A 14,074-nucleotide genomic window follows, 5' to 3' on the forward strand; every position below is an offset into this window, starting at 1 on the left:
CAGACCCAGACAGACACCAGTGTAAGAGGGACCAGCCTGGCATTGCTGGATTGGAAGATAGTCAAGGCCACAAGGAACGGGGCAGCCCCTGGCCGCTGGAAACAGCAAGCAAACCGATTTTCCCCGCAGCCCCCGCAAAGGAGGAAGGGAGCCCCACCGACACCTTGCTTTCAGCCCAGTGACATGAATTCTGGTCATCTCCCCTCCAGAACTGTAAGATAAGAAATCCGCGTTGCATTCAGCTGCTAAGTCGGTGGTACTTTGTTACAGCCGCGATAGGAAACCAATATACGTGCATAAAAAATATATTTATTTGTAGCCAAGGAAGGAACACATTTGAGACCCCTCTCCCCACCGCCACACCAAGGCTGGGAATCGGATCTGGCTGAAGAAGATGCGGCTGTTCCCGCTGATGGTGGGCAAGTTCACTGGGGTATCGTAGGTCGGGGCTTGTCTGCGGGCAGCGAGTGGGGGCTGGTGAGCAAGAGGCTGCCGCTGGGGTGCCCACAGAACTCTCTGGAGAGTAAGCACCAGTCTTCTGCAAGCCCCTGGCAGCTGTGCCTTTCCTATTTTTTTTTTTTTTTCAAGTTTTTATTTAAATTCCAGTTAGTTAACATCCAGGGTACTATTAGTTTCCAGTGTAGAACTTTAGGGACCATACTCGGTGCTCCTCACAACAAGTGCCCTCCTTAACTCCCATCACCCATCTAGCCCCTCCCCCCACCCAACTCCCCGCCAATAACCATCAGTTTGTTCTTTTTAGCTAAGGGTCTGCGGGGCACCAGGGTGGCTCCGTCGGTTAAGCCTCCGACTTCAGTTCAGGTCATGATCTCACAGCTCGTGGGTTCAAGCCCCGCGTCAGACTCTGTGCTGACAGCTCGGAGCCTGGAGCCTGCTTTGGATTCCGTGTCTCCCTCTCTCTCTGCCCCTGCCCTGCTTACACTGTCTCTGTCTCTCTCTCAGAAATAAATAAAAACATTTAAAAAAAATTTTTTTATAATAACCTCAAATGCAGGAATTATTAACATCACTATTCTACGAATGAAGAGGCTGACACACCAAATTATTAAATAACTTGCCCCAGTTCACACAGCTAGTAAGTGGCAGAACAAGAGTCATTATCACTTTATAAGCATAGAAGAAAGAAACTATATTTATATATACACACACTAAATCCCAGAATTTTAGAACATATAATATTAGAAATGCTAATATTTTAAATCATTTATTTTATACCTTAAGTGAATTCTATAGTTTTAAGGTAAGCTATCTTTGATGAATTAAAGCCTCAGATTCTTTCATCCTAAATAATTTAAAAACCTATAAACTCATTAACTATGGAAGGTAGGGTTGTAGCTAATTTCCAGTATTGGTTTAAAAGTAGATGCTATGTCGGGTGCCTGGGTGGCTCAGTTGGTTAAGTGTCAGACTCTTGATCTCAGCTCAGGTCATGATTTCACAGTTGTGAGATCGAGCCCCATTTCTAGCTGGGCATGGAGCCTACTCAGGATTCTCTCTTTCCTTCCCCCTACCCGTCCCCCACTCTCTTTCTCTTTCTTGGAAAAAAAAAAAAAGATTCTAGGTGATTTGAAATAGGAGACTGAGTCTAACATTTTTCGTGGTCACACAAGTTTCTACATTTCTTACATATTTAGGTAGAATTAGTGTAGTAAGAATTTGGTGACTCATTTCCCTGGACCTCCATTTCCTCCTCTGTAAAATGGAGCTAGCACCTGTCATGGGCTGAATTGTCCCCGCCCCCCAAATTCAGATGTTGAAATCTCTACTCCCACTCATTAAGCATGTTACAGATAACAGCTAAAGAGGTGATTAAGTTAAGTGACGTTAAATGTTAGGGTGGGACCCCAATCCATGCTGAGTAGTGTCCTTATAAGTGGAAAAGACACCAGGATGCTCTTGCAAGAAGGACATGAGGACGAAGTGACAAGAGGTAGCCACTGGCAAGTCAAGGAGAGAGGCCCTCAGAGGAAGCCAACTGTGTCTGTATCTTGATCTAGGACTTCCAGCTTCCAAAACTGAGAAAATCCATTTCTGCTGCTTAAGGCACCCATTGTGTGCTATGTTGTTATGGTGGTCCCAGTAAACTCATCCAATATCCAATGTGCAGAGTAAATAAGGAGAGGTCCTGTATGTCAAAAGTACTAGATAAACAATAACCAAAGTATGGAAAGAGCCCAATGGCCATCGATGGATGAATGGATAAAGAAGATGTGGTATATACATACAATGAAGTATTACTTGGCAATCGAAAGAATGAAATCTTGCCATTTGCAACTACATGAATGGAACTGGAGGGTATTAAGCTAAGCGAAATGAGTCAGTCAGAGAAAGACAAATATCATGTGACTTCACTCATAGGAGGACTTTAAGACACAAAACAGATGAACACAAAGGAAAGAAAGCAAAAGTAATATAAAAACAGGGAGAGGGACAAAACATAAGAGACTCTTAAATATGGAGAACAAACAGAGGGTTACTGGAGGGTTTGTGGGAGTGGGGATGGGCTAAATGGATAAGGGGCATTAAGGAATCTACTCCTGAAATCATTGTCGCACTATATGCTAACTAACTTGGATGTAAATTTAAAAAAAAAAAGAAAAAAAGTACTAGATAAATATAGTGGTAATGGTATTGGGAGTACTACAAAGACATGAAACCAAAGGCAAAATTCTCTTTTTTTTTCAGATTTTGTTTTTAATTTCAAGGATTGACTCTTTGTTAATCCCTTTGTTTTGCCCAGTAAATTTTTATAGAAAAAAAAAGAAGCATACTTCTATTCCAGATATAAATCTCCTGTTTAATATTGCAGGTGCTTTGAGGTTATAAAACATTTTCCAAAGAACCACAATCTATTGTCTGAAACTAGGGGTCTGATAACCGGATAATCATTGTAGTTACAATTTCTTTCTATAACAGTTTGGTAGGAAAGTCTATTTTTTAATAATAGAACATTGCTTTGGCTCCTAGGCATAAGATCGTTTCTAAATGTTTCTTTGGAATATGAAACGAAAGCATTCTATGTCAGGATACCTTCAAGCTGTAGATACCAAACATCAGAATTCAAGAGGCCTAACCCTTTGAATAAAGGCTAAAGTGGCAAAGATTTTTTAGCAAATCTCTGAATGGTGTGGAGAGACAGCTTTTACCAAAATGAACCAAACAAATAAAACAGGTCAGAATTATAGGCTAAGGGTCTTTAAAGTTTATTTATTTATTTTGAGAGAGACAGAGACAGTGTAAGTGGCAGGGAGCAGGGGGAGCAGAGAGAGCGGGGGAGAGAATACCAAGCAGGGATTCACTCACAAACCGCGAGATCATGACCTGACCGAAGTGGGACGTTTAACCGACTGAGCCACCCAGGCGCCCGTAGAAATTATCTTTTAGAAGCTGTGTTTACTGTCATGGGTTTCTTTATTCGTTGTGGATTTGCCATACTAAATGCAGGTTTGGGGCACCTGGGTGGCTCAGTCTGTTAAGTGTCCGACTCCAGCTCAGGTCATGATCTCCTGGTTCGTGAGTTCGAGACCTGCCTCAGGCTCTCTTCTGTCAGTGTGGAGCCTCCTTCAGATCCTTTGTCCCCCTCTCTGTCTGCCCCTCCCCAGCTTGTGCTCTCTCTCTCAAAAATAAATAAACATTTAAAAACGCAGGCTTGGTTGTGGTGAACATGACCTAGTTATGGCCTTGATGTCATGTCCTTCCTACAGTGGAACAAAACGTCCCTTGGCTTCCGACTAAATTCTTCCCTCCAATTGGCCATATTGGAACCTTACGGTTAAACATCTCTGGGCTTCAGTTTCCTTAGTTCCGAACCAGACAAAACATTCTCTGACTTCTAGGATTCCGTGGGGCATTGGCCATGGAGTGGGACAGAAGAGACCAGGGGGCCGAGGGGTGGTTATGACCTTCAGAAAGCAACCGTCAGGACTCAGGATGGTTCCCCCACACCTGAAAGACTTGGTTAGCTTCTACCAAAAGCCTTCATCCCTCCACTCCCACACACACTGTTCTTCTGGTATGTTCTTCGGCGGCTGCTGCTGATTCACCATTGGCAGGCTGTGTATTTTAAGCTAACTTCTCATTAGAGGTGCTATATTTACACCATTGCATGCATAGTTGATGGGGCTAGAAGTTCTTTTGTGGCACAAAACAGACCATCTCTCGTGCTCCGAATCTCATTAGGTTGAGCCTCTTACAGGCTCCATAGGACCCTGGTCTCTAAAACATCAAGTGTTAAGGAATTCCAAAAAAGGTAACTAGAATCTATGGTTTAAATACCAATATAAATTAAAAATGGCTTCCACCTAAGGAGTTTTAATTGGTCACGATACTGTTTTAAAATTTATAGAAATTTAAAAACAAAATAGCAAGGAACTTCATCTGATTAAAAGAGAATGCTATCCATCACAATTCTACCATGTTAAATGCTGCAGCGATTGGTTTAGAACAGCTGTGAAGTGCCTTGAAAATGATCTAGTGCACTGGGGTCCCTCTTCCCTCGATGTAGACTTTCTTCCCTAAATTTTGTGAGTTTTTCAGTGACCCCTAACTTATGCAATCAAAGCGAGCTGATCACAGAAGCCAGGTTACATCATGAGCCTCCCCTGAAATATATCCATCCACCTCCCACTGTTTGTTCTGCTAAGTTCCAGAACCTTCGATTTGGCCCTTGGTTAACTGTCAGGTGACCTTTGCCACCTAGAAAGCAATATTTGGGAAATGACCTCCCCTGACTCGAATTCCTCACCCTCCACAGAGTGGATCTGGTTATGAAAATTAATCCTTGGGAAACCAAGGGAGGGACAAAACTGTGAGTAATAGTTGATAAGGTCTGAACACGAGGTTTCTATGTCTCAGGCCCCTCCCTAGCTAGCAAAATCCTCATTTTCCAAAATAGGTCCCCAGACAGTTACCGAAGTGCTTCTTGCCTTTCCTTAGCATCTGAAATAAGAAACTGCCTCCCCCTTTTTTCTTAATCCTGCCACCCATGAAAGTGTACAGCTACGTGTAGCCTTTGAAGAGTACCTCACAAGACAGACATGTGATCACCCTTCAAGGACGCATTGAGAATCGCTACTTTCTATCCTGTGATTCGATCTGATTTTCTTCTCCCACATTCTTCTCTTCAATAGAATTCTCCTATTTTCGGAGGAGAACCTCTTTTACTCTCATTTAAAGCCACACTCAAAGCCAGCAATCATATGCAAGACTTTCCTGTGCTACAGGAGACACCATCTCCTGTGGAAAAGACACTTGTGCTCAGCCCCTGAGAGACTCCTAGAACCAGTTGTGGTTTCAACAGCCCAAAGGCCTCACGTTTAATACAAGAGAAATACTGCGTGGCTGGTGACCAGGGATGTCCCCCATGGTCCTTGCTCCCTCATGGTCCTTGCTCCTTCTCTAAGGGACTTACGGATGCCTGTCCTTTGTACCTTCTCTCACCTGCCCACTTTGAGCTTTCTGCTGTGGAACCCAACATCTCTCTCTCCAATCTTCACCCCCACCCAGATGAAAAGTATCTATTAAGGCTAGGACCTTACATGATGGTGATAAATTCTCCAAATTATTTAGTAGTGCAATACCTCAGTAAGTTGCCTCAAAGCAACAGGCCTTAGCTAAGAGAAATGTTGGTGATAGTGGAAAATTCAAGTTCACATCAAGCTTTCAGGACTGAGACTCTGTAGTCTCATGCACAAACCTTCACTTACTTGAAAACTTTAATCAGTTTACCATCATGCTCCGGGCTTTCTGGCATCTCCACCATAACCTCGGAAGCCTGTGTCACCGTTTCTTGGGGTTCCTGTAATGTGCAGCCAGAGAATTTTGAGTGGCTTCAAGGTATTCTAGGATATAGAAAAAAAATGACTCAAGGTCATTTACTGTGATTTAATTTTGATAATTCAAGCACCAGAACACCAGAACAAAGCAATTCTTGTAAGTGCTCTGCGACCTTCTTCTTATATAGAGATCTAGAAATTGAAAAATCAAATGACTCTTGTCAGGATGGAACAAAAAGTCAATATTAAAGCAGAGAAGTATAACCATATTCTGCAAGTCTTGACCTATTAATCAACTGGGACACAGCCCTGCTGTCTAAAAGAGGCAGGAGAAAAGAAATGCAATTTGGGGGCATTATAGGCTTAGAGGAGAATAAGCATGTAGTAAGGCTAGGGAAGCTAGAAATTCAATACTTGTTCACCATTGAATATTTAACATTTAAGTATCATAGCAAGTCCCACCTAACGTGCAATCTGAGATTATTTGCTTCCGAAGTATTTATCTGATTAGAAGAAGTTTAATGCCTTTCTCAGTTTCATGTGAATGATGGGTGGCCCAAATCCCAAGACGGTAATTATATATAATTTACCATGAAATAGTTAACGCTTGCAGGTTATTGAAAAGAGAAGAATTAAAAGGCAACTCGGAAATTTGAAAATTCTACCCATCAAAAAAAAAGAGCTTTACTTTGACTTCTTCGGAAATTCTAGATGATGATTCACTTTGCTATTCACGTCACAATTGAGGTCACCCATTTAAAGCCAAGCCGGTCAGCTGCCTTTAGAAATGGATAAAATAACTATCAGCTGGTTGTAGCCTGGGTGTCTCTCACGAAGTTGTAGCCAACGGTGGGGTTGGGGTAGACACAGCTCAAATTGGATGACCCTGTGAGTGATCAACTGACGTAGGAAGTGGTTCACCCACTTACAAAAATATCTTTCTCTGTCAAATGTGTACTCATCAGAAAGGTCAGCTTTTGCTTGGATCATTCCACTGTTGCCCACAGCTGCAGCAAACAGATTGGGGTATTTATTCTCAACCGCACTGCAGGGAACCCTGCCTGAGAACCACCAAAAGAGACCCATGTATTGTTGCCAAGTGCCATTTTCTCTGCCATGATGTTTTGGAAGTTGGCAGGGCTTGGCTGCTGCGGAGATAGTGGAGGCTGTAAGTACGTAGGTCTCTGTAATTAAAATGCAATCACACTTCCTTATGACAACCGTTAGGGCAAAATAACATGGCACTTAAACCTGCTTGACCAGGAGGCCAAAATGCAAATGTTGAAAGCACATTGAGATTTTTACCCCCATTCCACTTGAAACACTTGAATGAGAATGGGCAGAAGGACATTCTGGTGAATAGTTACACACAAAGGCAGGCAGCAGGAGGAGGAGTTTCTATTTCTCAAGTCTCATTTGCATTTGTCCTTCCCGACCTGGGCACCTGATGGGAGCTCCAGACTCCCCTCCGTCGCAAGATGGCCTTCCCTCAGGCACTGGGCGCACTGGGCGCACCTCGCAATAAGCTATTGGCAGGACTCCAAACGTAGCCCTTAGTGGAAAGAGATAAGCTGGCATTGCTTCGCTACTTTTCTGAGACTTTAGAGGATCCATGGTTAATCAAGTGGAGGATATTTTCTAGTCTTTTTGGGTTGCCTGCTGTATCCAGAGAGAGCCAATATGGGCTTGAATTTCCTAAGTTATAAGGGAGAAAGTAACACTTTACCGTTCTGTTGTTTTTCAGTAGGGTTTTCGGTAAGGCTAAGGAAGTCCATTGTGTGTGTTAAGGTTGTTTTTAATCTTCAACACCAAAGAACAACAACAACAAAAAATTACCCCCTATCTCCTTGCTGGAGATACTAATTTCAAGTAGAATAATGCCCCACGTGGCTGAATGTAAACATTAAATAGGGGCTAAAGACATTTAAAAAAAACACTTCACATAGAAGAAATACACATGGCCAATGAACACATGAAAAAGAAATTTAGTTCTACTAATCAGAAAAGTGCAAACTTGGTAATGATTTATTTTTTTCACCTATCAAACTGTCAAACACCTGTGTCGATGATAATACTAAATGTTACCAAAAGCTAGATAAAGCAGGCACTCCAGTGACTACTGGACAGAATAAAGTAGGAGAACATTTCTGGGGAACACTCTGGGACCTATATCAGGATCTTCTGAAGGCAAAGGAATTTTGACCCAATATTTCACTACTAGAAACCTGTGACAGAGAACGCTGGCAGTCCCCAAATATCCATTCTCCATTTCTTTCTCTAAGAAAAAAAAATCAGCTAGGCTTATAGAATTAAAACTACCTTTCCCAGCCACAGCAATGTTATTACAGAAGAAAAAAAAAATAAGATATAAAACCTGAGATATGTTTTGTTTTGAAAGCCAAGATTTTAGCAACAATTTAATAGGTCAGACTATGAATAACATGTCTTTCTCTGTAATCTTCTATACTTTCCCCCAAAATGCCAGTTTCAAAACTAGAAAAAAAAAGTTATCAAAAAATGCCACTAAAAAACAGAGGTTTGGGGCACCTGGGTGGCTCAGTCGGTTAAGCGTCCGACTTCAGCTCAGGTCACGATCTCACACTCCGTGAGTTTGAGCCCCGCGTTGGGCTCTGGGCCGATGGCTCAGAGCCTGGAGCCTGCTTCCAATTCTATGTCTCCCTCTCTCTCTGCCCCTCCCCCGTTCATGCTCTGTCTCTCTCTGTCTCAAAAATAAATAAACGTTAAAAAAATTTTTTAAAAAATAAATAAATATTTATTTTAAAAATTATTGTTTCAAAGTTAATAGAATAGTGATCTCTTAATCACTATCAACTTAAACTTGGCATTCTAGATAGGGAGATACCCTGAATAAATGATGAGGAGGGGTTTCATGTTGCTTAAGGTCCACTCTATGAAGTCACGTTTAAAGAAGCACAGTCCAGGGGCACCTGGGTGGTTCAGTCAGTTAAACTTCCAACTCTTGACTTCAGTTCAGGTCATGATCTCAGGGTTTATGAGGGTTTATATCGGTCTCTGCTCCGACAGTGGGAAGCCTGCTTGGGACTCTCTATCTCCCTCTGTCTCTGCACCACCCCTCCCCCTGCTTGTGCTCGTTCACTCTCTCTCTCTCTCTCTCTCTCAAAATAAATAAATAAACATTTACAAAATAAATAAACAAAAATAAAGAAGCACAACCCAACAACCAATAGTAATGAAAAGGGAACTTTATTCTTAGCAGGTGCACCTCAAAGCACATCGAAAGGGTTAGAGGTCATAACCTGCCTCAGTCCCTTCTGCTTCTGTTGAGGAAGCTTCTGTCCCTTCCTAATTCTGTTGAGGAAACTCTCAAACACCATACTCTTACTCTCTTAACACCAACTCAAGCATCATTGTTTCACTCTTGCCAGAATTTTTTCCTTGTGTGGCTAAATCTAATCTCCCTCCCAGCCATCAGGGTGTTCTCGTCCTTCATGATTAGAAGGTAGAGCAGGTACGGGAGGTGGGGAAGGGACCCGGCTAATAAAGGATTTTCTGGAGCAAACAGGGGAAGGTGGGGTACTGTAAACATTTAGGGCTAATGAGTTTTGTCCCAGGAACAGGCAACTCCACACCGCCAATGGGTTGTGATTGGACCCCTTTGATGGATTACAGATTAATTACATGGAGAGTATTAGTCAACCACTGTTCCTGACTTCATCGATACAAGCTGTGAATTTGGTCAAGTACTTCTATTTTTGAAAAACAAAATGTCGCAGGACAATACAGAAAACCTAGCCTTGAAGCTTTTTATGGAATAACAAAATTCTGACAACACCCACACCCAAATCAGTTTCTAAGGAAGAAATGCAGAGCCCGCGAAATTACTGGACTGTCACCACATCATAAAAGAGTCAGCGACTTCGAATTCCAAAATCACTTTTTTTGAAGGTAGGAAGAGACCTATGCTATTAACCTGAAGTTATTAATAGTTTTCCACTGTTAAACGGTACCAAGAATTATGACTCATATAATAAAGATATCATTTCACTGACATTAATGGCACGCTCAGGGCTGTAAAAAGGCAATGCATGTTCCCTTTAAAAAGAGAGTCAAGGGGCGCCTGGGTGGCTCAGTCGGTTGAGCGTCCGATTTCGGCTCAGGTCATGATCTCACAGTCTGTGAGTTCGACCCCTGCGTCGGGCTCTGTGCTGACAGCTCGGAGCCTGGAGCCTGCTTCCGATTCTGTCTCCCTCTCTCTGCCCCTCCCCCGCTCATGCTCTGTCTCTGTCTCTGTCAAAAATAAAAATAAAACATTAAAAAAAATAAAAAGAGAGTCAAACTCTTGGCCCCAAATATTTGGTGTCTTTCAAACTTTTAGAGCACCTTATAATTCATTTGGTCTGATTGTATATGTAGTAATTATAAGTAGGTAAAAAAAAAAATCACGTTTCCACTGCACGAAGCACAACAAGACTAAGTGGGAAGAATAAGATCCTGAAAAACAACTAGATCTTTTTACTCTGTCCCCGTGTTGCCACCGCAAGCTAAAATTTGACATTTCACTTAACAGTGACAAACTGTTTTTAATAAAATGGTCGCTACTGCCTCCGAGTGGCGGGTCGTTTTCAGAGTTTAAATTTCATTAATTTCAAGTCTTCCCAGCCTAACGGGAGAGAATTTTGAGACTGACAGCGTATCTGTCGTTGCAAGCTTAAATTCTGAACATGATATTGTAGTTGAAAGACACGAAGAGTATTGTCCTGTTTACAAAAGCGTACGAACAACTTGTTAAGTGTGTGAGGTTGGCTGGCTTTGTCCATAAAGTCTTTGCTTCCACAGGGAAGCAGAGGGCTCTCATCTCTCACTGTTTTCCATCCAGGTAATGCTCCTTGACATCCACGTTTTGCTGGTGGCACTTTCACCTCCAATCATGAGAAACACTGAGTCACCAGGTATATAGAACTCATCACTCACGAAATGCCTCTGTGGAGAGAAAAGCATTATTTTAAATCATTAATGCATCAAACTGGGATTTGTCTGTTGCCATTTCTAATGGTAGAGGGGTAGGGCAATTTAGTGCGTCAAAATAAAGCTTTGTTTCATGGTTCTGAGGACTGGTCTAAGCAAGTGACATGACAAGTAACCGTTCCTCCGAATTGCGCGTAATTGTTGAAATCAGCAGCCCACGATATAGTTTGCCCAAATCAAACCCTACATAATTAGTACATTGGATTTGGATTATATGGTGGATCAAAGGCAAGTCTGCCCTTTTTTCCACTCTGAAATGAACCAAATGCACACAGGAAAATAAATAAAAATGGCAACTCAGTCTTCAAGGAAAATCGAAAACACTAACAATGCAAATCATGGAGAGAACTGGGAACTTTGGGAAGACCTGGCAAAACACAGATTTCTACCTGGCGATGAAACATCCATGAATGAGCCAGTGACCATTAGTGCGGAACAAGAAGATCCCTGTGCATGGCTGGGCTGGGGATACAGACACCCCCTGGCAACCCACTTCACTCCATGGAGTGAAACAGGTAAGAATGGTAATAAATAAATGAAGCAGCCAATCCAGGTATTTAGGAGAAAAAAAAAAAAAGATCCAAAGAAAGCCCAACAAAAGTAATAAAGATAAAAGTAGAAATTAATACATCAGGAGACTAAAGACTGATAGAACCAAAAGAATGAATCCAAGGGCTTTTTTTTTTCCCCCTTCTCCACCTCGTTTATTCCTTCATACCAGTCTACTCTTTCAGGGGTAAAGACTGACAGGCAGATCACCAACTCCAAGGCACCCCGCAAAGCAGGCGGGTCACCCCAGAGGCAACCTTTACCCACTCAAAAATTTGTGTCCCATAAGCAGTGAGGATTCAGGCATCATCCGAAGTCATCATGTTTCCCTACTCATAAGTTTAAAGGATCCAACGGTTGTTTCTTTAAATACAAAATGAAATTTTAAAAATTTAGAAAAACGATTGTCTAAGCCGGGAGTTCTCAACGTGGGTGATTTTGACCGTCCCCTTCCCTAGGGGACATTTGACCATGTCTGGAGATATTTTTGGTTGTCGCAACAGGGTAACAGCTGGTGTTACTGGTATCTGGTGGGTAGAGGTAGGGATGTTGCAAAACAGACTCCAATGCCAGGATAGGAAGGAGTAAAGCTGGAGGAGAAGGAGGAGGACCTTATGCTTGCCTGGGCCTCAACTACAACACCAGGACAGGCCCCACGACAGAGGCCTGTTTGGCCCAAAACATCAGTGGTGCCAAGGCTGATCAACCCTGGTCTGATCGAATCAGTGAAAGGGGTAGGAATTACATATGCATAAGGAGGATGCAAAAATGATCTGGCTCAAAGATATTTGACAAATTACGGAACACTCTGCTCAAATCTGAGCCAATAATTTTGAGAATCTGTATGTAACTAATGACTTTATCGGAAAGTGTGAATTGCCAAAAGACAGTGTAGACAGCACAGAGCTTCTAAGCAAATTATCATGGAAGAAATAGAGAAAGTTGCAAGAAAAGACAGTGAGAGAATGAAGGGAAATAATTCTATCAACATTTTAAGGAACAGATGGTCCCAATTTAGTTTAAATTGTTCCAGAGCATAGAGTAAGGAGAAAATCTTCCTTTTTTTTCTTTGTCTTTATTTTGAAAATCAGAGTTAACAAATAATACCCAAACCTGACAAAGAAAATGCATGGAAAAGACAATTATAGGGGAATCTCAATTATAATTATCAATCTAATAGAAGAAAATAGTAGCCAGAAGATTCTGTCAGGACTTTAAAGCAATAACACGTGATTTTAGGTGGGATTCATATTAGTGATGAAAGCTTCAATATTAGAGAATCTAATATAATTTACCATTTTGAAATCTAACTTAGCGCTTTAATAAATCATGGAAAAATAATATGGTCATCTTTATGATTTCTGAAAGGCAATTGTCAAAATTCACAATCTGAGAAAAAATTCAACATCTGTCCTTTAAAAAAAAAGAACATGTAGATATTTTCATATCATGATTTTACCTACCATAAAACTCCCTACAAGATACACATAGACACATTTGTATATAGTTATGTTCAGTTAATTATGAATGTATGTATTAAATATACGTTTTTCTCCTAATGTGAACATAAGGAAAAGAAAGTCTCTTTCTCAAGATAGGCTATTCCAAACATCTCATAGCCTACGGTACAGAAATTATTTCTGTGGGCACATGACTCAAACGGAACCAAGCAAGTGCTCTCACCTACAATTGTAGGTTCCACTTGGAAAGAGGCTTTTTCTTCTGTGGAATGTCATTAGTAAGACCTTAGATTTGTGACTACAGAGCCTGACCGAAACTCTAGAGGTGTGCAGAATCCAATGGGATGTATTTACGAAAAATTGTTAGAGTTTTGGTCCTGCTAAATCAGAAGGATACGTAAAGAATTCAGAACAGAATCAAAGTTAATAGTTCACTGAACCCAATGAAATGTTGAAAGCATCTGGGCAGGGGTTTGTATCTCTAATCTCATTTCAGAATTAAGTAATGTATAATTTGAAGAGGGCTCTAAGGCCATCCCATTGACACACATGGACTGGAAGTCTCTCTTGGTTTAAAGGTCATCAAAGAGGGCTCTGTTTGTCTGTCTGGGCGGTGAGAAACATACCTCCAACATGCTACGCCATCTTACGCCCTGACCAAGACTTCAGGTTATATACAACCTCATTAAATATGGAAAAAAAAGCAATCTGTACTCATTGGATATTTGAAGCATTGGTAATGCATGAGAGAATCTGAGTACTGAACAGATGAATCTAGTCACTCCAAAGTAAAAAGGCATTTGGGTAATTGATTTAGACTTGTGTTTTTAGGATGAAAGGAACAAGAGAAGTTGACTCCTGTTGTGAACAGTGTAAGAACACTTAGAAGAATTTATGATTCCCCAAATGTACAGTTTTAATGTACGTGATTTATCAGAATAGTATCTAAGAACTTGGGAAGGTTTGTTTGTTAATCAGACATTCGAAGGACTTCAAAGGAAATTAAATATATTAAATTTATTAACGCAGTTTAAATGTTTAAGGGGATTTTATTAGCTTATACAAGCGCTCTTAAAAGTGACTGCTGAAATTTGCTAGGTTTATAAATAGATGATAAGACTTGTAATTTAATTTGTAAAGCATAAAGAAGAATTGGGCTTCATAGAATATAGAATTTGTAACTTACTACAGTCAGTAATGTGACTAGGAAAGAATTTATAACTTATTAGAGTTATGAATTTTACTACAGTCACATTTTGATTT

General features: G+C 41.1%; 1 non-coding gene across 1 annotated transcript; it reads right to left on the reverse strand.

The window, feature by feature from the left end:
• Nucleotides 1–11,549: 11,549 nt before the first annotated feature.
• On the reverse strand, nucleotides 11,550–11,701 carry LOC122228872. Its single transcript, XR_006206780.1, has one exon. It is a non-coding gene; the product is annotated as a U12 minor spliceosomal RNA (small nuclear RNA).
• Between the last annotated feature and the right edge of the window lie 2,373 nt (nucleotides 11,702–14,074).

Source organism: Panthera leo, chromosome C1, assembly GCF_018350215.1.
Source record: "Panthera leo isolate Ple1 chromosome C1, P.leo_Ple1_pat1.1, whole genome shotgun sequence".
Lineage (NCBI taxonomy): Eukaryota > Metazoa > Chordata > Mammalia > Carnivora > Felidae > Panthera > Panthera leo.